Source organism: Diaphorina citri, unplaced genomic scaffold, assembly GCF_000475195.1.
Source record: "Diaphorina citri unplaced genomic scaffold, Diaci psyllid genome assembly version 1.1 scaffold59, whole genome shotgun sequence".
NCBI classification, from domain to species: domain Eukaryota; kingdom Metazoa; phylum Arthropoda; class Insecta; order Hemiptera; family Psyllidae; genus Diaphorina; species Diaphorina citri.
In genome coordinates, this window is record NW_007377496.1 from 155600 (window position 1) to 180232 (window position 24633).

The 24633-nt window shown below is 33.9% G+C and overlaps 1 non-coding gene across 1 annotated transcript; it reads right to left on the reverse strand.

The window, feature by feature from the left end:
* Positions 1–10688: 10688 nt before the first annotated feature.
* Positions 10689–10782, reverse strand: Trnai-uau. Its single transcript has 2 exons — positions 10745–10782; positions 10689–10724 (listed from the first exon to the last, which is right to left on the reverse strand). It is a non-coding gene; the product is annotated as a tRNA-Ile (tRNA).
* Positions 10783–24633: the final 13851 nt, after the last annotated feature.

Below are 24633 nucleotides of genomic sequence, written 5' to 3' on the forward strand. Positions count from 1 at the left end.
TCAATGATAAGTCTATAATATATTCTATGTCTATGTGATCATGGATTATTACAAGAAGAATCTCACCTAACCCAACGTCTAGAGACCACTCTGACTCTCGGGATAAAGGATCAGCCTATCGGTTACGTTGCCCTAAACCGTCTTCTTCTTCTACTTCTTCTCGACTTCTAGTAAAAATGACCTTGGTTCGGAGCCCCAGCGTAGTAAACTTCTCAACACGTGTCTAGATTGCCTCGGGCAATATCTACTTTCAGAGTGCTACTTGTGTTTAGCTTTTTATGTTTCTAGTTTTTTCTTCTTGTTCTTTTTATTCTTCGGTTTGTTCTTCTACTTCTTCATCGTACGATCGTTGTTTTTTTTTTTTTAATCTTGTTTCTTTTTCAAGGCTTGGTGTACGTATAGTGCTTAGCTGAAGACTATCGAAGCTGTATATAGGATGGTAATCTTGTTTCTTTTTCAAGGCTTGGTGTACGTATAGTGCTTAGCTGAAGACTATCGAAGCTGTATATAGGATGGTCTGGAACAATGGTTATAATTGTGCGAACGAGGTGAGTTTCTTGTTATAATGCGGCGATTTTTCCTGTGTAGGTTTTTTTTCTGATTGAGCTTTTCTCTCAAATGGTGTCAGTCCGATTTTGAACAAATTTGGCAAAGGTGTTCAACACCTAAATGACATTTTCTCATTAGATTTTGGGCTCAATCGGACTATATGGAGTCCCGGTGAGTTCTACAGTTTACTGAACTAATTGTACCTACCTATTTTCATAGCAATAAAAAAAGGCTTTTTGAAACCTGAAGTCTAGAACAGATTCTTCGATTTCAATTTCCTTCTGGAGTATTTTTTTAATACCTACTCGTAGAAGGTAGGTACCTACACGGAGAAAAATTGAGAGTAAAACCGAAGGAAAGAAAAAAGATCATTAGAAGGAGACCGTCAATAAAGGAAAGACTTTCACAAGTTACACAGAGCACATCTAATAAGTAGATTTAGTAGATATTCCATATTGACTAACTTGGATATCTCATCAAATCCGGAACACCCTGTTAATTGTAAAAATTCTAACACTGAAATTTTCTTACTTGTCAAGCTTCATTTTTTCTTTCAATGCTGTTGCTGATATCCAACGACCTATTTCTTAGACAACTGCCCTAGTTAAGACTTACCTACCTATTTTGCTCTCAAACTAATTATGAATAATTTAATAATTTCTATAATTTTACAAAAAAAAATCAACCTTGAAACACTATTCAAGTTGAAAAAAAGACTGTTGTTAACTTTCAATTAAAAATTAAAGTAAATATGCCATTTCGAATTTTCGCCTCCCCAGTTCGTTTCGAGTGTTATTATTTTTTAATCATGGCATATTATTTATAGCCTTCGTCATCTCTACAAACAATGTAATATCAGAAATGTAATTATTATTAAAAACAAAAATAATAATCCTCATATTTTAAGGGTCTGTCTGATAGGTAGGTCGATATTTGAAGAAAAAAAGCGAGGAAAAATATTTGGAATTTTCTCCAGTGGCAATGGAAACAGATCTCAATTTTCATTGTTCACAAAATTAATTAATACACTTGAGATAATTTTCGCCCTGCTGTCTTGTTCTTATGGCATTTTTTTTTTTTTTTTAAAGATTTTTTTCCCTCCAATTTTGGAAAAAGTATAGGAAGATTAAAAGTTAGTCTGGTTGAAAATTGACATATGGGGTCCTGTAGAGTGAGTTCTACAGTTTACTGAACTAATTGTACCTACCTATTTTCATAGCAATAAAAAAAGGCTTTTTGAAACCTGAAGTCTAGAACAGGGTCTCTACAACTCACACTGAAACCGAAAATTTTAAGAACCGCTTTTTAACTAACTAACAAAAAAAACTTTTTAAATAGTTCTCTCTCTCTCCCTTTGGCCTGAGTTTCTATACTTACCATTAGTTAACTTCATCTGATAAGACGAAGCACAGTCATAATTCAACAGAAGTGCAAACACCAAAGTTGAACAGACATTGGAGGATACCTAATTTAAATTCGAAGACAAATTATATTCAGAAAGCCACGAGCGTAATTAATTGTCCCAATGGAAGAAAAGAAACGATCTCTGAAACACAAGGTTCATGTTTTAGTTCCTGTTGTTAATCTGGTCCTATCCGGCAGCATAAGAAAGATGATGTGAGTAGAGGGTATTGAGTATTGTTTTAGTACTAGGCATTTTATTGTATAATATATGTAATATGTAGTCACTTTATCGGCCTCTATCACCTAACTTTTAGCGATCTATTATGTGGTAAAATTCTAACACCATATCGCTTAGGATAAAATTCCAGCTTTGGTTTGGATTAGGATAGTCGAGGTGGCCTTCTGTTTTGCCTTAACCAGTCGTGTACCTAATTTCATCACAATCAGACAAACTGTAGAAAATTATGGCGCAACAGAATTGTCGAGTCAAAATTAAAAAAAAAAAAAAAAAAAAATGGAATTAAAATTATGGCGCAACAGAATTTTCGAGTCAAAATTAAAAAAAAAAAAAAAAAAAATGGTATTTTTACTTTCTATTACCTACTACAGTATAGCGGAGCTATACTAGGTAGTAATGAAAGTATGGTTTTCAATCATAATAGCGACCTGAAATCTGAAAACTCTACATAGCCCCTTGAATCTTTATAGAATGCAACATGCTAAAGATGATGAAAACCCATACCACAAAATTTAGTCATTCATTGTTTACTTTCTTTCTATCTGTATCACAAATGCCACTAATGAACCTTTTTAGTTTTAGCCTGTTACCTAACCCTATCTAGGTGCATTAGAAATTTGCTAAATTATGTCCTTTTTCAGTTTCGTATATTTCGAGGAACGTACAGAAAGTTCTCAAATAGGTATACATAATACAAAATGATTGTGGTTATTTATTTATAAATCTAATTAAAACAGCGGGTACCTTGGTTAAAGTCTCAAACATTTTGGGACAAAATTTCACGCCCAGCCTTGGATTTGAACTCGAACTTTTCACTTCCAAGGCAAATAATGACAAGTCCGCGCCTGGTGCTATCAGTGTTCAATAAACAGAGAGAGGTCGTCGCATCATCAAATCTCAGTCTCCTACTTCTGCTTAACTGCGCACAACTCAATATTTATATCAATATAGATTATCTGGGACCGGTTCTGTACTCAGCTGTTCAGAAGCTCTTCAGTGGATAACATTTCTGAGTACTTTTTTTTAGGTAGGTAAAGAAAAAAACTGTTATATGGGTTTGATGGAAGAGATGGCCAGAGACAAAAGTCAAGTACCTACGTTGTGAATCGAACCCGGGACCCTTTACGTGGTAAGCAAATGTGTTACCACTGACCGACAGTGGTTTTATTTTCTCTTTTATATTGCTGACAGTACTAAGTAAAAGAATAGGTATTGGTTAATGAGAAAATAAATAACAAAAAGTAATGTTATTAAAAAGATTTCAATTAAAAATTGAATTTTCTTTCACACCCCTTGAGAGCGGAGATCTGGCTAAGGAATATTAAATTCAAGACAAGAAGTAAGTCGTGTATGTCTTAATAATAATTACATCTTCAGAGCTTGAAGAAAACAATACGACACTTCGAGCGCCTTTGTGCTGGTGTGCTATCCCTTCAATTTTGACTTCAGCATGGATTCTGCTGGAAAACTTCTCTTTGCCATACTAGCTATGGCTATCCAACATTTCTACTTGAAACTGAATTGCAGTGACCAATTCAAATTGACCATACGGGTCTCATTTTCACCGGTATTAATCGCGAATTAGAATGTTAGCAGATCTCTCGAGCTTTTATTTTGTTAAGTGGTCTAGTTAGGAAAGTGTCAGTTAACCCCTACCTTTACCATAACTTAGTGGTTACATTCAAGTGATGGTGGTTACTCAAGAACTTGAATACTGACCAGCATTAAAGTATTGTGCTTTGTTTATTTCTTGACCGTCAAGTGATTTTCTTGTGGTCATTCAATAGGTATAATTTTATTTTACATGTAGACGAATAGATGCTTGAATTTTTGTGACAACTTACAAGTAGCTAAAGAGAAATTATGACCCATTTAGTAAATTACGTAAGGGTCATATTTATGAAGAAAATACTGGCTCTCAAGCTGCACTGAAGCATCAATCCCAAACATCTGATTGGCCAAAATTTGTTTTAGTCTGACTTGAGAGCTAGAGTTCATAAAATTGGTTGTTCAACTAGAAAATCTTCTTGTTGAAGTTCTTTAACAACATTATATATAATGTTGAGGATCATGAACCTTTTTCAACAAGTTGAGTCTGCTAAGATAGCACCATGAGTGTGACTTTACGAATCCGGGATTAGTGTTGGATTTTTTTTCCCTAATTTTAATTAATGTGGTTGACTTCTTCATTACAAAATTTAAATTACGAAAGAAAAAATGAAGCTTGACAAGTAAGAAAATTTCAGTGTTAGAATTTTTACAATTAACAGGGTGTTCCGGATTTGATGAGATATCCACGTTAGTCAATATGGAATATCTACTTATTAGATGTGCTCTGTGTAACTTGTGAAAGTCTTTCCTTTATTGACGGTCTCCTTCTTATGATCTTTTTTCTTTCCTTCGGTTTTACTCTCAATTTTTCACCGTGTAGGTACCTACCTTCTACGAGTAGGTATTAAAAAAATACTCCAGAAGGAAATTGAAATCGAAGAAAATCAAAAACCTGTCGAAACAGACACACCTCAATAGAGTGTGCACTAGAAATGAAAATTTACATCACATATTTAGTTAAAATGAGTTCCTTCAATTTTCAACCAGACTAACTTTTAATCTTCCTATACTTTTTCCAAAATTGGAGGGAAAAAAATCTTTAAAAAAAAAAAAAAAATGCCATAAGAACAAGACAGCAGGGCGAAAATTATCTCAAGTGTATTAATTAATTTTGTGAACAATGAAAATTGAGATCTCAAAATTGGAGGGAAAAAAAATCTCGAAAAAAAAAATGCCATAAGAACAAGACAGCAGGGCGAAAATTATCTCAAGTGTATTAATTAATTTTGTGAACAATGAAAATTGAGATCTGTTTCCATTGCCACTGGAGAAAATTCCAAATATTTTTCCTCGCTTTTTTTCTTCAAATATCGACCTACCTATCAGACAGACCCTTGAAACACGAGGATTATTATTTTTGTTTTTAATAATAATTACATTTCTGATATTACATTGTTTGTAGAGATGACGAAGGCTATAAATAATATGCCATGATTAAAAAATAATAACACTCGAAACGAACTGGGGAGGCCAAAATTCGAAATGGCATATTTACTTTAATTTTTAATTGAAAGTTAACAACAGTCTATTTTTCAACTTGAATAGTGTTTCAAGGTTGATTTTTTTTGTAAAATTATAGAAATTATTAAATTATTCATAATTAGTTTGAGAGCAAAATAGGTAGGTAAGTCTTAAATAGGGCAGTTGTCTAAGAAATAGGTCGTTGGATATCAGCAACAACATTGGAAAAATAGAAATAAAATGATATTTCATATTTTAGTTAGGACTATCTGCTCCACAACGACGATCTCGTCCAAGCTGAGAAGCTCCAAAGTTATGAAGTTTGTTTTTTTATTAACCTCCTTGTCTTGATAATAACTTCATGAAAACTAACATGGTGTGATTAGGAATTAAATGATTGTCATTAATTATCACAGCTGGTTGTCCCAACTTCCTTGTCTTGATAATAACTTCATGAAAACTAACATGGTGTGATTAGGAATTAAATGATTGTCATTAATTATCACAGCTGGTTGTCCCCTTAGTTTTACCTACTACTGGTATTATAATGTTCGTGTTAAAGTAGTCGTATATTATAGCTATTATCATATTTATTAATAATAGTATTCCCCTGGGATGGTAGGATTCGTTTTCATGTCTCGCGTTTTATCAACGAGGATACAGCGGGTTCCAAATTCTTCTACTTAAAAAAAAAAAAAATCTTCGAAAGAAGGAAGAATCTCCTTTTGTCAGTGAAATAAATTTTGAGTAGCTTCATTAATGCCATGGATTAATTTATCTTTTACAAGAAGTAGCTCAAAAATCTGCTCACAACACACGAGATCAAATGAAATTGGAAGTAAATAAGTTCGTCACTCCGTCTAGTTCCCAATTCCTGTCGGGTTTTCAGGAATCTGGTCCTGGGATCATAATAATGCTGAACCACAATTTGACGACCGCTGATAAAGGATGCTGCTGAGTTGTTGATCTGTTGAAAGATCCAATCTTATGACAGATCTCACAGTAGGTTTTAAGTCAAATGTTATGAAATCCAACACAAAATGTTAACAGTGCTTTTCAAGCTCACACCATAAGACATGTATTATAATTATTTATTAGCCGATTTTATTTTTAAAGCACACGTGGATTAACTCTCTGTAAGATCTTGGTATAACTACCTGTCACAATGTGACCACTTTTCTCCATTATGTACTTTTATTTTTAAAGCACACGTGGATTAACTCTCTGTAAGATCTTGGTATAACTACCTATCACAATGTGACCACTTTTCTCCATTATGTTGGATTTTCACACCAACTTGCTTCTGATGATATCTACTATTTTATTAATTTTGACCCATGGTCTCAACCAGACCTGGCTCATACGGGGAAGACCTCAAAACATATGATGAAGGCACGAGGATTTGACTGAGAACAGTGCAAACATGAAATTTAAGTCTAATTCTGACCATCATATCAATATCATAAATAACTGCGAATGATATTGACTATACACTAAATGAGCACCCATCAACCTGAAAAAACTCACTGCTTGTGAATTTTAAACAGCATGAATCTTCATCAGTCCTATCATCAAGTCCTCGTAAATCCTTCAGCAAAAGCAGAATTGTCATAAAATATGCCTCGAAAAAAGAAGGAAATGTTTTATTATTTTTCTTGTTGAATTTTAATTTCAAATTTTGAACAGGTAATAATTTTTTATCAGGAAGATCTTCAAGTGAAATTAGTTCATAAATTATGTCATTATTGTTTTTGACAATCTTGGAAATAAATGCAAATTTACGAGTCCTTCAGAAGACAAGAAGATTTGAATCAATAACATTGAGTTTCCATTGAGGTGGTTATTTTGTTTTGTAACTTACTCATTAGGTACTTGGTCTAATGTTTGAAATGTATAAGGCACCTTACATTTGATTTACGAATTTCCAAAATATTGAAATAGTTTCCTTTTTCCTTACGAAGAAAGCAAATGTCTCGAGCTTGGTTTCTAAATCCTTAAAATGTTTGGATTTTTTGACAATGATAATTATAGGAAATCATTTGTCATATTATATCACACTTGGGTGAAATTCTTCCATAGTAAGTTCCCATATTAATGGGTTATCCAAAATTAAGCGAATTTCTGGAGTAAACCCCTTCTTCTCTTTTTTGTATTTACCTATATATCTTTCCTCTTCAAGCCTTGGGGAGAAGTTAAACGGATGAGAAATCTTCAGAAAGTGTACATATAGAATATATTCAATGAACAACCTGCTCACCTATATAGAGGAGGGAACCTAAACTATGGACACACAAAGTAGTTATCTACACAACTACAGGAAGGAGAACAGCATTTTAAATTAAAATTTTAAAAGTGGTTGAAGAGGCAACATCTTTCGAGAAGTAAAAATTGTAATTTCAAAACTTGTCAAAACAAAAAGACTGAAGTTTTTCACACTTGAGTGATGACACTAGCATACATGGAGAAAATCAAGAAGACGAAAAGGGAATTAAAAACAAAAACTGAGAATGATAAATATGCTAACCTGATTGAGGAGACAAATTAAATCACGCTACTCGCACAAGGAACAGCACAATAGTTCTCAAAGTTCAGACTACCCTAAAGATCAGAGAAGCTTCTAGCCTTTTCAAGAGGGTCTCAAATTCCAAGCAATTCCTTTTTAGTTAGTTTATCATATTTATGCCCTCTATAAACTTTATTCATTAACCTTTGAACTTTCGAATTCAAAATCAGATTATAGAGAGCTGTTATTTCCCTCAACAGGACACTAAAAAATAGTCTTAGGGTTGCTCTGGAAAGCATTACCAATCATGGGAAAAAGGGCACATAAATGAACAAACGAACGGTTCAAAAATATTGTTAAATTAAATCAACTGGTCACTTACACAAAATCAAACATTTACAATAAAAACCATGATGTATTACCGAAAACAACAATACATCAAATAGAAACACACAGGAACCACGCTTTATAATTAAGACAAATTGTTTACATTTGGCACGGGGCTTGAGAGGAATATGTATCACTCTTTAGTTCACAGTTTTTTCTTCGTTTCGACCAGTGTTTATTTACATGTGAGTAAACAAATACAAAATTAAATGAAAATTAAGATTCAACACTGTGAAAGTGCGGACTTTTAAATCCCTCAGTAACCTTTTACTCCTTAGAAAGAAGTGGAAAAGTTCAGAGCTCTAAAGAAGCGAACATTGTTTCATTGCTTCCCAAGTTTTTGTACCATAGATGCTATGTATGCCAGACGTCATAAAAGACTAAAAATTGTGTTTCGCTATTACCCAAATCAACCGCACATCTATTCAGATAGTGAATTAAACTGGCCTTTTTCAACTACGTAGAGTGAAAAGGCACCTGAAAAATGTAATTCATCATTGGTAATCATTTTTTTATGTAAATCAGTTCTTCGGTAAGCAAAGGGTTGATAATCTTCAGTAAGTAAACTTTGGTGTTTACTCTTGGGGTTTTTGTTAATTTCTTCATTATTAGGAAGACGGAAGTAGGAAAAACTCGAAAGAATAGTAAGTAAACTTTGGTGTTTACTCTTGGGGTTTTTGTTAATTTCTTCATTATTAGGAAGACGGAAGTAGGAAAAACTCGAAAGAATAATAGAAAGTAAAACCACCACACATCAGACTAAGAAGAAAAAGTTCATCTTTTTTGCAGCCGTACCTAGTCGTATTAGGAAAGGTCTCACGATGTCACAAGTACTCGTAATTTTCATTTTAGACTTTTGAGACCAAGTTCTTTCCCTTGGTATATTGGGTTCGACCAATTTGGGTACTGCTCATGTTTTTTCCCAAGACAAGACTTCAACTATTCAAACTTTCCTCTGTACTCTTTCTTTTCATGTGAAAGCATTGGGAAGTTCAAGTTCACCGCTTTCTGTAGGGTTTTTACTTCCTAGCAAAGGGGCTGTTAATCTGCTGGGTACAGTTGATTATATTATCACTCGCTATTTACCCCTTTTTTCTGACTTGACTAATCTTTGATTTATGCTTTCTCCCATGTCTTTATGTCCGAATTATTTTAGATTTATTATCATCTTCATTTTCACTTCTCACTCCCATCTCCCCCACTTTTTTCTTGGTGACTTTCTTCTCGCGGATGCATGGAGTGTTTCAACACTTGTTGTACTAAGGTTTCACTGTCTTCAACTTGTGGGTTTTTTGTTTGAAAGCAGGCATCATGTCACTCACAGGTGGTATGGGGAGTACTTTGTTCTTTTTTTTTCAACCGTGTGTTACCTATAGTGTTGTGAGATTGGCTTCATTAGGGAAGGCTACATCTTTCATTCGTTTAGTAGTGACGTTTTATTCTTCTTTATACTAAATTGACCTGTGAATGAAAAAGTTAAAATTATGCAAATCATGTACTTTGTTCTTTTTTTTTCAACCGTGTGTTACCTATAGTGTTGTGAGATTGGCTTCATTAGGGAAGGTTACATCTTTCATTCGTTTAGTAGTGACGTTTTATTCTTCTTTATACTAAATTGACCTGTGAATGAAAAAGTTAAAATTATGCAAATCATTTGAATCCTTAGATAACAATACACCAAATTTGATTCAATTTCAAAGATTGTCTGTTATTTTGTTAATGGAAACGTGTAGATTTAACTATTCTTTGTGTTATAGAAGAACAGCCCCTCTGAATACAAAAGACCAAAATATTGAACAAAACAACAGTAAGGTCTGCCCCATCAACATCGTGTGGTCAAACATTCTAGATCCCTGATATTATCAATTTGGGACAATCGGGGACCCAAGTCTCAGACCCAATTTTGGACATGACAATTAATAATAAATTGATTTGTTTTACACCGCTCAGTAGGTGGGAGGAGAGTTTTTATGTCTTTTTATTTGTAAATGTTTCCCCATTTCCTAATAATGGGGCTCCTTCTTATTGAGTCTCAGCGTGAATTATGTTTGAGATTGTCTACCACAATGTGTAAAGCCAAATGCTGAAATTTTGATACCATAATGTTCGTCCATTTCTTTGTTCATTTTCCCCCCGTCAAAAGGGAAAATACTTGTTTTTCTATCAATACAATTTTATTCAATATTAGTGTGACGCTTGATATTTCTTTTATGTGGGGAGTCTGTCGGTTGTCCTAATCTGATTCGGAAGGAGTCGAGACTATCATGTGTCGCTTTATCGTCCATGTTCAATAAACATTTAAACCATAATGGTATCTGAGGAAGATTCACTTTTCGTAAGATCTAGGTACCAACTTTTTCTATAATTTGGTATTCTTATATTTCATTAAGCTTAACAGGTACCTATGGGAGAGTCATTTATTTAATTTTGAGATGGAACCTTACACCTTACCAACTTTTTTATTCTGCAATTCCTCCAACATGCTAGTAAAATCTATCTAGACAAGCAAAAAAATCAAGAACCTGCAAAAGATTTTGCCCCAGGTGAGGCTCGAACTCACAACCCCGGCATTTCTCACACTAAATACTGATTATAAGTACCGTGCGCTAACCAATTGCGCCACTGGGGCCCTAGAAACCGACGAGCACGAATTGTTTACTTAATTAGGCAATCAGTATAGTCATTAAATTTATATGAGGCACAGGTATAGGTAGTAAGGTATGAGAGAGTCGTTATTATGATGAATGGTAGGTATACAGGTAGGTAGTATGGAAATGTGATTGTTATTAGTCTTGATGTACGTATAGTATTGGCGAAGGTAGAACTGGTGATTCACGTTTTAAGCGTACCTATTTTCAGATCCGATACCTATTAGTCTTGATGTACGTATAGTATTGGCGAAGGTAGAACTGGTGATTCACGTTTTAAGCGTACCTATTTTCAGATCCGATACCTATTTTCAAATTTGATATGTGAAGGCTTCGAGAGTCACCATTCGACTCTGCCCATGGCATTAAATTCCCATTGAAAATAGTGTTATGAGATTTTGAGATTTCGTTAGCCCTGTTTTTCTTTTGAATCCATTTCATTTTGATTAGGCTTGCCAAACGTCCCGAATTGGCCGGGACAGTCCCGAATTTCCGTTTTTGTCCCAGAAAAAATTCGGGACGCGTTTTTTAACGCGTCCCGAATTGGCCGGGACAGTCCCGAATTTTCGTTTTTGTCCCAGAAAAAATTCGGGACGCGTTTTTTAACTTTAAAATTAGGTACCTCTATAAATCAGAATTTGTTCTTAACTTGTTTAAATTTGTCATGCTTTCATCAGTTTGCTCTTCCACTTTGCTAAACCTTTATAAACAAGAAAATGTTGTATTAAACCGCCTTAAACGAAAAAAATGAGCTGGTCCCTTGGATTCTCGTTATCACCTATCGTACCTATGTACATATCGTACCTATGTGATTTCGCGATTATGTTCGCGGATTTCGCGATTATGGTCGCGGATTTGGCGATTTTGTTCGCGGATTTCACGATTATGTTCCCGGATTTCGTGATTATGTTCGCGGATTTGGCAATTTTGTTCGCGAATTTGGCGATTATGTTCGCGGATTTGCCGATTATGTGCGCAGATTTGGCGATTATGTTCGCGGATTTCGCGATTATGCTCGCGGATTTGCCGATTATGTTCGCGGATTCCGCGATTATGTTCGCGGATTTCGCGATTTTGTTCGCGGATTTTGCGATTATGCTCGCGGATTTCGCGATTATGTTCGCGGATTTCGCGATAATGTTCGCGGATTTGGCGATTATGTTCGCGGGTTTCGCGATTATGTTCGCGGATTTCGCGATTATGGTCGCGGATTTTCGCGATATGTTCGCGATTGCGCGATTATGTTCGCGGATTTCTCGATTATGTCGCGGAGTTTCGCGATTATGTCGCGGGTGTTAAATTTTCATCGCTTCATCAGTTTGCTCTTCGACTTTGCTAACTCTTTGTAAACGAGAAAATGTATTAAACCGCCTTAAACGAAAAATGAGCTGGTTCCCTTGGATTCTCGTTTATCAGGTTTGACCTGTATTTTGTTTACCTATCTTTTTTTAATAATAGGTATTTTAGCGTATCACTCTATCGTACCTATGTACCAATTGATGACTGTGCGTACCGTGGTTGTGATTCGCGCACTTCGTCGATTATGTTCGCGGATATCGGCGGATAATGTTCGCGGATTTCGCGATTTATGTTCGCGTATTTCGCGCGATTTATGTTCGCGGATTTCGCGAATTATTGTTCGCGGATTTCGCGATTATGTTCGCGGGATTTGCGATTTTGCTCGCGGATTTTCGCGATTTGTTCGCGGATTTTCGCGATATGTTCGCGGATTTCGCGATTTATGTTCGCGGATTTCGCGATAATGTTCGCGGATTTCGCGATTATGTTCGCGGATTTCGCGATTATGTTCGCGGATTTGGCGATTATGTTCGCGGATTTGGTTGATTTTTTCGCGGATTTCGCGATTATGTTCGCGGATTTTCGCGATTTTGTTCGCGGATTTCGCGATTATCGTTTGGCGGATTTCGCGATTATGTTTGCGCGGATTTGGCTATATGTTCGCGAGATTTCGCGATTATCGTTCGCGGATTTCGCGATTATGTTCGCGGATTTCGCGATTATGTTCGCGGGATTTCGCGATTATGTTCGCGGATTTGGCCGATTTATGATCGCCGGATTTGGCGATTTTTGTTCGCGGATTTTGGCGATTTATGTTCGCGGATTTGGCGATTTTGTTTGCGGATTTGGCGATTATGGTCGCGGATTGGCGATTTTGTTCGCGGATTTTGCGATTATGTTCGCGGATTTTGGCAATTATGTTCGCGGATTCGCGTCCCGAATCGACATTTTGGATATTTGGCAAGCCTAATTTTGATGGGTGTTATCAGTATGACCTGCCACTAAAGAGTCTTTGGTTTCTCCTTGTCTTCCATTTGGTGTCACTTTTCTGACCTATTGAAATGTTGTTCCTTTTGTATCATTAGGGTTCCTTTATTTCATGCTTAATTTATTATAGCGCCAGGTTTTATTCTTTATCAGTACGACTTTAGGACAGCCAGGACACTACTTACTTTACGGTTATTTTCTTAGATTTCACAAAACAGATATCGCCAGGTTTTATTCTTTATCAGTACGACTTTAGGACAGCCAGGACACTACTTACTTTACGGTTATTTTCTTAGATTTCACAAAACAGCAAGATATCCACCTTTGTTTTCAAATCATTGTGTTGAATTGTCTCTTTGTTAAAAGGTTCGATATAAAGTTGCCATGAAACCTTTTGATATAAGATTCTTTAAACGATGTATTTTCTGAAGAAGCTAAAGCAGCAATAGTACGGGTAGGCAAGCATGGAAATTATTGGTAGTGGTATTCACATAGTGTTAGGTATCTATCTTGAATTTCTAGCTGTTACACCATTTAAATCATTGTGTTGAATTGTCTCTTTGTTAAAAGGTTCGATATAAAGTTGCCATGAAACCTTTTGATTTAATATTCTTTAAACGATGCATTTTCTGAAGAAGCTAAAGCAGCAACAGTACGGGTAGGCAAGCATGGAAATTATTGGTAGTGGTATTCACATAGTGTTAGGTATCTATCTTGAATTTCTAGCTGTTACACCATTGGCGCTATAAATTGAACAAGCTCTACTCTTCATTCCTACAAGAACTTGATTTTGTCATTTCCTGATTATTATTATTTTTTCCTTTTTCAAGTGGCATCTACTTGCTATTAATGAAACAATACTAAAAGTCATTCTACATGATCCGTTGTCTTCTAATATGATTCTGTACACGTGTATATTACAAGTCAGAATTATGCCATAGTAAACCCGTGCTCATTTCAGATGTCAAAAAACCTCTTCGGTCTTCCTTTTAAAACTAAGGGCGAAAACGAAATCCAGTAGATGAGAACACTTCAAATCAAGAAGAACCGTGAAATGAAAGAGGCTAGCTAGCTAGCTCTAACCTATAAAAAAACAACGACAAAAGTTAAAATAAATAGGTGGGTAACTGCATATCGAGAGAATTCAGTATTGAGTACATTTGTAAACAACTGTATTAACTCTTGGCATACTACAAGTTGTGTATTTAAAATATTGTTAAACAATGCATACTTCTCAATTAAAACAAAATAAATATGACAATATTTTTTTGTCAAGAGGGTTTTGAATACAATAATGTTGTTTTCAATGCTACTTGGAAGTTTTGAGGACCTTGGCTTTTGAAAGAAATTAAAAATGGGATTTAATGTACAATATAAAAGTCCTCAAGATATAATGTGACATGGTGATCTCATGCAAGTCATTAAGAGGAATTCTTGTGCAAGAAAATTCCACGTGTCGGATATTACTGAAAGTAAAATTCTGTGGGACTTCAAAGTCACCATTTTCTTAGGAAATTTGAGTACAAAGTTGACGGTATGACTGCAATGCCATCAAAATACTCAAACAAACAGAATAATCATATTTTATTTTAGAGACATGAAAAGCTAACTTTGTAACGTATTCAAACTTTCAAACTAACCGTACCGTTCGATGCAATCCCACAAGTATTATTTTCACCTTCAATATCCAAATTTGACGGTATGACTGCAATGCCATCAAAATACTCAAACAAACAGAATAATCATATTTTATTTTAGAGACACGAAAAGCTAACTTTGTAACGTATTCAAACTTTCAAACTAACCGTACCGTTCGATGCAATCCCACAAGTATTATTTTCACCTTCAATATGAAACAAGTCATTATTTCTAATTTCTACTCGTAAATTTCACTCATTATAGTCAGCAATATTAAGTTCAATTTCAATGCGAATATAATCTGGGGAACGCTTTGTATTTCTTTCATCATTATCGGGAAAATATTGGTTGAAGTTTTCCAATGGAATTGTAAAGGGATTAGCGTTGTTTTCATAACATTGCCCTACCAGGTTTATTGTTGTAATAATTGAAATAATAAAGTGGATTTTGTGTGATGGGCTCTTTTTTGTCTGTATTAATAAATACTATTAAATATTCGGATAAACTTTTATCATTAGGGGAAGCTTATACAGAGGAAAACCACCATGGTAGCTATATTCATGAGTGATCCACAGAAAATGTAACGGATGCATATTTCTATATTGTTAATTGAAAATTTTGAAAGTACTTTCATCGTAATATTAATGAATGATACTATTATCATTACATTTAATGATACTCAGTACATCTTAATCCAAATATTATCTTTTATGTTCTACTTAAACCCTTTTTTTGGGACATTTTATATCTTGTAGTTATAGATACTTTCGTTCATACCTATTACGTTAAGTCTTCTGTCTAGATTATGTACTTACGTACAATATTCAGACAACTTAGCGGGAATTACTTTATTTAAGTACATTTGATAGAAATTATATGTTACTAGCTAGTATATGCTAGTAACATATAATTTCTATCATTGGTTCTTTTTCCAATTTCAATTGTGACCAGTAACCATCCAGATCAAGTCATTCTCAAATTCTAAAAGTTTCGCTTAGGGGCACAAACACGCAAGATTTAAGGCCACTAAAGTTGTAAAGAAAGAAACAATAAACATATAAAGGCTTATTCAAAATTCACCAAGACAGACCACATGGAACCTTTCTTTTTTATTTTACGAATGAATTTGGTATTATATCAACCTCTAAACGTAGGAATAGAATATAAATTTTCCACAAGTCCTCTTGAATAAAGTAAGTAGATATTTTTCTTGGATGTTCTTTTTTTCTGAATAAGAGGTACCTAGGTATATCGAGAAAAAATAAATAAAATAGGGTGACTGTACCAGTAGTCGATCATTTTTCACGTTTTTAAGTTTCAATTAGCTCTGGTTCTATTGTTGGACGCTGTTATATTTTAATTTTGGTGTCAAATTAAAGCTAAGACTTCAAATTTTTTATGTATCTTATTTTTTATAGCAATATCTTTTGTTTTCTTTAGGTTTAGGACCATCTGACCATTTAGGTTTAGGACATTTGAGAATGATCGCAGAGTAAGGTTTCAAAATTTCAATGGAACGAAAAGAATTAGTAGGTAGATGTTCCCCCCAGAAAGAGGGCTAAAGGAAGAGAAGTGGTGGAGGAGGAGAGGAAAAAGAAGGAGGAGGAGGAGGAGAAAACAAAAATCGAATCATTTTATTTCCATTTCCATGAAATAAAAGTTGTTGAGGGCTGAATATTATTAATAGAAAATTAGATTTTGATAGAAAAATTTATTGACCTCTAACCCGCTTATCTATTTTCAATCTTGGCAATAATACATTTTGATGAACTAAAAAGTTTCTTCCAATTTCTTTTCATGTTCATCACATTTCATAGGTCAAAGATTAGTGAGAAAATGGTGGTAATTTGGTAATGAATTTCCCAAACGTTTATTTTTTGTTAACCACAAGTTGCCTTCACATTTCCTGAAATATTAAGTGTTTTCCAAATTTCCACGCTCGTGGTTTGAAGCTGCAACCCCTAATTCAAAAGACCTAAATCGTTACCACCACTAAGTAAATACCTTAAATAAGTTTATCCCCTATTTCACAAAAAATGTACTGAACATGGGAAACCTTTGTTGAATAAATATTTCATGAGGTATTAAACTTTTTTTGAAGAAAATAATGCACTTTTAAAAACCACAATGGCATTATTTTTCAATTAGGATTTCAAAAAATTTCCGAAAAAAAATGTACTGAACATGGAAAACCTTTGTTGAATAAATATTTCATAAGGTATTAAACTTTTTTTGAAGAAAATAATGCACTTTTAAAAACCACAATGGCATTATTTTTCAATTAGGATTTCAAAAAATTTCCGAAAGAGTTATTTTGGAGAAAAAGTTATGTGTTTAAAACATCTATATTTTATGTATTGAAAGCTTCTTTTGTTTAAAAGAAAATTTAAGTGTCTAGACGTGCCTACCTACCAAAGTAATTTTTCAAGAAACTTTACAGCTCCTTTTTTAAAAATATTTTGTGATGACAGATTGAATAGGAGGTTGAAGAAGCGCTATTGACTTGAAAAATTATGATTTTCCTTTTGTTTAATTTAGCACAAACTTTCCAGTGGGTTAAATCTATTATCTGTATGTAATTAGCGGGTCTCCATGCGCAGCGAGATGGCAGAAGATAAAAGGGGTAAAAAAGACTTGGTATAGGAACATATTAAACCTTCGGTCTACAGGCCGAAGTATACTTGGTCGGTCAGTCAAAACTTGATACTTACCCACCTATTTACAGTCAGTCATAGACTGAAATAATTGTTTATTTATTTAGATTTATAAATTGTTGCATGACATAAATCTTGAAAGTTTATTTCTATCAGATTGACTTACTTTTAGGGAATTTAACCCTAAACTTTCGAACTCCGCATAAGTCTTGTTAGGAGTTAAGGCAAGATGAACAAAAGGTAATTATAAATTTATATAAAATACTTCGGTATAAAAAAGAGCTTGAAATTATTTTTCCATTTACCCATACCTATCATGTATTTTTTCATCAAGTAAAATATTATGTAATTAGCGGGTCTCCAGCGAGATGGCAGAAGATAAAAGGGTTAAAAAAGACTTGGTATAGGAACATATTAAACCTTCGGCCTACAGGCCGAAGTATACTTAGTCGGTCAGTCAAAACTTGATACTTACCCACCTATTTACAGTCAGTCATAGACTGAAATAATTGTTTATTTAATTAGATTTATAAATTGTTTCATTTGACATAAATCTTGAAAGTTTATTTCTATCAGATTGACTTACTTTTAGGGAATTTAACCCTAAACTTTCGAACTCCGCATAAGTCTTGTTAGGAGTTAAGGCAAAATGAACAAAAGGTAATTATAAATTTATATATAAAATACTTCGGTATAAAAAAGAGCTTGAAATTATTTTTCCATTTACCCATACCTATCATGTATTTTTTCATCAAGTAAAATATGTTTCTACTCTTTCCCCCTATAAGTTTTAAGTAGGTACATAATTATAATGCTATTAAAGAAAAATTGTCTTTTCTTTCTTAAATGGATGCTGCTCCCTTCGTGATGAGATTTAACTTCTGTCTTTGTAAATCTGGTTATATCGAAGTTTCATTGTTTCAAGTGTCTTTTTTTTCTACTTCACGGTAATTTTCTGATTTTTTTTTTCCGCTGTTAATAGGAAAATATATTACAGAGGGCTTACAAAATGGTGTTTATACCTACCCATGTAAGTCTACAATAAATATAACTTCAAGGCATGTAGTAGGAATTATCTCGAAATATTTGGTACAGTCTGCTCGACCTAAATACTTGTACGTAATAAATTGTACATATGCTATTACGAATACGTATGTATATGATTAATACTGATATCTACATTATAATGATGTATTTATTACCAAATAAATGATAGCATCAGTTGGCAAAATGTGCCTCGCATTAAAAAAATGGACCAAATCAACGAATTCAATTCGCCCGAGTGTGGGAAAAAATGCCTGAACTAATGGACGCTAATAAAAAATGCACACATACCTTTTCTGTGGAGCTGGAAGTAGTGGGTGGACTGCAAAAGTGTATATGAGAACCTGCACTAATAGCATACATAATAACAAGAACAATGATATTAGTAAACTCATATGATACAAAACCCTTTGAATTATACTCCAGAGGGAGGAAAAAAAAGAAGAAGGCGAAATATAAAAATTAGAAATAATTAAAAATGTATGCAAACACCGACTGTGTGCGTGTGTGTTTATACCTACCTATGTAAGTCTACTATAAATATAACTTTAAGGCATGTAGTAGGAATTATCTCGAAATATTTGGTACAGTCTGCTCGACCTACTTGTACGTTGTACGTAATAAATTGTACATATTCTATTACGAATACGTACGTATATGATTAATACTGATATCTACATTAAAATGATGTATTTATTACCAAATAAATGATAGCATCAGTTGGCAAAATGTGCCTCGCATTAAAAAAATGGACCAAATCAACGAATTCAATTTGCCCGAGTGTGAGAAAAAATGCCTGAACTAATGGACGCTAATAAAAAATGCACACATACCTTTTCTATGGAGCTGGAAGTGGTGGGTGGACTGCAAAAGTGTATATGAGAACCTGTACTAATAGCATACATAATAACAAGAACAATGATATTAGTAAACTCATATGATACAAAACCCTTTGAATTACACTCCAGAGGGAGGAAAAAAAAGAAGAAGGCGAAATATAAAAATTAGAAATAATTAAAAATGTATGCAAACACCGACTGTGTGCGTGTGAATTACGGGGAACTTAATTGTGGAGAGCGGTTGGAGGTGTAGGAGGGAAATACTCGGTTGGGATTATTATATTGGGTGGACAAAATTAAGGTACTTACCTACCTAACTTATTGAATAAAAATTTTAGCCGATTGTATAGTTTCCCTTATTATAGGATAAGGAAAGAAAAAAAGGAGAGTTTTCAACATTTTCAGTCTAAAGTACTTTCGGATTACTCCCTCTCGGTTTTTGGACCTAGCAAAATCCTGACAAGATGGACCTCTCATTATTTTCTGTTGTTGTAACACACAGTATATTTCGTACGAGAAACATAAGTGCAACATCTATACGAATGTAAGCAAATAGAGATGTGAAATGCCTTCATAAAAAATGCTATAAAACCAAGGTAATAGGTACCTATACCTTTTTCTAACTTGGACTTTTTTAGGTTCGAGATTTCACATTACTTCCAACTGTTAAGAGGGACATTTTCCAACTGTTGATGTGGGATATGAACTGGACTAACTGGAAAAAAATACATGCTTGTAACATAGGTACCTAATCTGTCACCTAACCATTTATGTAGTTGTCTTTTTATAGGCATTTTAAGGAAATAAAAAGAACAAGCTCTTGTTCTTGATCATTAGTTGTTCCTCATATTATATCTACAAGTTTTTTTTTTTTATGTATAAATCTGAATATTCTCATTTCAATACTGAAAATAGGAACAGGAAACACAGAAAAAGAAATCGTTCAAAAATTCAAACTGATTTAATTTATTAATCAACCTGAAAGCTTTTCCTGATACAAAACCAAATTATAAGCAGCTATTGAGAGATGAGAGTTAGATAATTTATTATCTACCTAACTGTGTGATGGGGTTCTTCATCAGTACAATATTGGCTATCAGGACGTTTACATACACATAGAAAAGATAGGAACACAAAGCAACATTAATTCATTATTCCTCAGGTACTAATTAAAAATAATTCAATAATTTTATGGTCAAAATGAGTCGTACTGTATATTTCATGCAAATATGATTAACTTCCGCATTTGCTAATATTCATCATCTCGATTGAATAAAAGGGCTACCGACTGTGGAAACTCTCAACTGTTATATGTATACTTTTCTGGTCACGCATTTTAGATTCAAACTTTGGTGAACATTTGCAAATTGAGGTAAACTTGAGATTCGAATCTCTACTTGTGGGTTTATACGGGATTAATGCATTGACTACAACGTAAATAAACATAAAGAACCATATAATCGATACTAAGAGATTATAATAATTATTATACACAGGTAAACATGGCATTGATCCTTTCTGTCGTAAAAAATATAAGAAACCCATTAAAGAAATAAAAACTACAACAATTCATTTCATGCATTTATGCATTTTCATTTCACACACACGATATTCAATTAGAAATTTCCTTTCTAGTCTCAGGAATCAGTGCACTTTTCTAATCTCCATAATCGCATCAAAGTGCATATTTTTTCTTTAATAACATTATTGTAAACCTCACAGGGAATTTTCATTCCTGTATGATGCAATAGTACCAGGCAAGTTGAACCAAAATAATGCTCATCAATTCTAGTTTCTAAAAATAAGCTACTTGAATCAAACAGTAGAACTTAACTCATAAAAATTCGTCAGCCAACTGACAGTTTTCTTTCGAGCCACAATGGCCAAGTCAAATCATTGTCTATAATAAAATCCCCTCTCACAAGGGAAAAGCAAATAGACATAAAAGAAAGTTTTTTTTTTTTTCTAAAAGAAGGATTTAATGAAAAGTAATTATCACAAATGGTAAAAGTCGTAAAATTCTTTTTTCCTGAAATGCTAAAAAAAAGGCTTAAAGGAAATCGTCATAAACTATGGAGAAAAAAATTCAGGTCCATTCCATGACAAAGCTCGTCACAGAGGCTGTGGTTTTAGTGTGGAATCCTACAGCTGTGCTGAATATAATAAAAAATGCTATAAAACCAAGGTAATAGGTACCTATACCTTTTTCCAACTTGGACTTTTTTAGGTTCGAGATTTCACATTACTTCCAACTGTTAAGAGGGACATTTTCCAACTGTTGATGTGGTATATAAACTGGACTAACTGGAAAAAATACATGCTTGTAACCAAGGTACCTTATCTGTCACCTAACCATTTATGCAGTTGTCTTTTTATAGGCATTTTAAGGAAATAAAAAGAACAAGCTCTTGTTCTTGATCATTAGTTGTTCCTCATAATATATTATATCTTACGAGTTTTTCTTTTCTTTTTTTTATGTATAAATCTGAATTTTCTCATTTCAATACTGACAATAGGAACAGGAAACGCAGAAAAAGAAATCGTTCCAAAATTCAAACTGATTTAATTTATTAATCAACCTGAAAGCTTTTCCTGATACAAAACCAAATTATAAGCAGCTATTGAGAGATGAGAGAGAGAGAGTGGAGCTTCAATACAACCTCAACTTTTCAAAAACTGAAAAACTTAAAAAAGAGCAGAAATTTTTCATTTGTAAAATTCATAGTGATTCCGAACTAAAAGGAAAACTCTTTCCATCGAAAAGTTTCCAAATTGGAGCACCATTTTTTAACTGCAATACTGCAAACCTCATATTCAATTATGCAGAGAGATGGAAAATGTTCGATCCTTGTTCTTCATCTCTTGTCTCAATGGTAAGTGACATCTCAATTCGATTCGACTGCATGAATGATAGACGCACGTCATCGTCATTCAAAATTCGGTATCTCGTTGTATTCGGTCATTCAAATTTCGGAGATCTCATTGCAATTTTGCTGTTGCCCATATTATCCATTTGATTCTTTTGTAGGACCTTAGGGTACGTAGGATCAAATTTAAGTTTACTTTTATTAGCAAGAACAGCATGAAAGTGATATTCAAAATGTCGAATTGCGTGACCGTTATTTATTCTAATCTTGGTCTTATCTTTATTTTAAATCTGGTACCTGTATGCAGATTTGCAGAAGTAATGTTCTCTATTCTTCTGTCGTCTTTGTTTCCATCAGGTGAGCGAGGTTCTCTTTTGTTTCACCAAATACAAAGATTACAAAGTGTGCTGGAAACCTCCCATAAGTTACACACAACCAAATCTTCATTGTTCGCATGTATTGTTTCTCAGAGTTTCAGATTAGCTACTTTGTCTTCAACTTTAACAATATCATTTCTTTCCAAGAACTCAGTGGCACACGCCTTGCCTGTTAGATTCAAGCTTCGTATTGTTATTTATACGAGTAATACCAGTAGCTCATATGTATGCATGGTAATTCTGTCTTAGAACAACTATTCAGTTCGTTCCTTGTGGGTAATATTTCGTAAACTTTTTCTCCTGTGTCTTTTTATTTCTCTCTCGGTAAAGCCAGACCTGCGTGAGCTTCTGCATCACTTTGCGGTCGTTCATGTCTAACGTATTCCTCCAAGACCAATCACTCATTTGATTTATAGTTCATTTTCTGAACAGTAGCCGTTTTATATTTTCATATCTTATTAACCACGGCGATATAAGACCAATCACTCATTTGATTTATAGTTCATTTTCTGAACAGTAGCCGTTTTATATTTTCATATCTTATTAACCACGGCGATATTAACCACAACAGAGTGGCGGTACAAAACAGAAAGTAGTAAAGTGCTTCGTAAATCAAAGTATTAGAAGAGACGCGATTCAACAGTTCTTTTTTTTTGTTCTTTTTGCAACTTTCAACCAATTGTATTTTGAATATGATCCTTCCGAGAAAACTGACACATTCAACCAAGTCATATTTTAGATGCTAATTTGATTACCAAAATGTACAATCTATGAACATCAGAATTTGTTTTGATAAACTGAATCGAATAAATCTAATATGCTTTTTTATAATTCAAGTAATGGACCTAATCAATTCGTCTGAATAGGTGAGGAACATTTGAACAAGTTCTCAATAAGTCTGAACCAAATTATTATTTTAGGGAAATATGATCCCAAATTTTCAATAGTAATTTTCAACGTGGTAAAACATGCGTTTCATTATCACTGAACTTTTACAAGCTGACTGAATAACATTCAACTGTGTCACTTGTCTCATAGGCTCAGTGAAAACCCAGAGTTTCAGTCACCTCTTCTAAAACAGATTACAGATAAATGTGCTTCCCAATAGTAATTTTCAACGTGGTAAAACATGCGTTTCATTATCACTGAACTTTTACAAGCTGACTGAATAATATTCAACTGTGTCACTTGTCTCATAGGCTCAGTGAAAACCCAGAGTTTCAGTCACCTCTTCTAAAACAGATTACAGATAAATGTGCTTTATTTTATTACCACTACTGTAAGGCTTAATTAAAATCACAATATGCACACCAAGTACCTCAAGTGGTAGCTTAAACATTATATTCAGAACAAATCCTGAGAACCAACGCCATATCGAGTCAAATGATTTATATTCAAACACTTTCAAATTAGTTTTTCTGTTGCATTTTATGCTTCTGTAAAGGAGGAACATACGGAAAGTTTTGTATTCCGTGTTTTATTGCAATTTTGTATTCGTCACAATTGCATTTCGACGTATGTGCGACTTGCAGGTAGACATAAAATTTCAAATTTGTTGGAAAACGCATAAAAAACCATGTACGTATCGTTTCATAAGTATTACGAGAATTGTGACTGCAATAAAGTCTCTGACGACATTGCCTTGTTAATCTTATTGTCATGCATTAAGAGCTTCTGGCGTCATGGAATGCCGCGGTAAAATACAGAATCAAAAGTTTCGTCCTTTAACTTTAAAACCTTTAGAATACATGAAGCTTGACCAATATCTTAGGAACCAGATAGGTAGCACAGGTCATGAAGGTTTAAAGTGTGGCGAATTTTCTGGCTCAACAACTGCCAGCTTGAGACAATTTAATGTTAAAGATAATTAGTTTGGGCTGTGACCTATTATACGTAGTTGATAACATTGGTGTACTAAACTTGGCAGTTAAAGGAGAAGCCTAATGATTTTTTATATTATTGTCTTTATCCCTAGCGGCACATTACAATATTTTCTTTATTGGTACCTATAGCACTTTGAGTGACAAAATGTATCAAGAGTCTGGCTAAAAGCTACCTATGCGTCTTGTGTACGGGCTATAAGGATAGATACGGCGTTCTCTGAATTAGTCGTAATATGCGCTACCT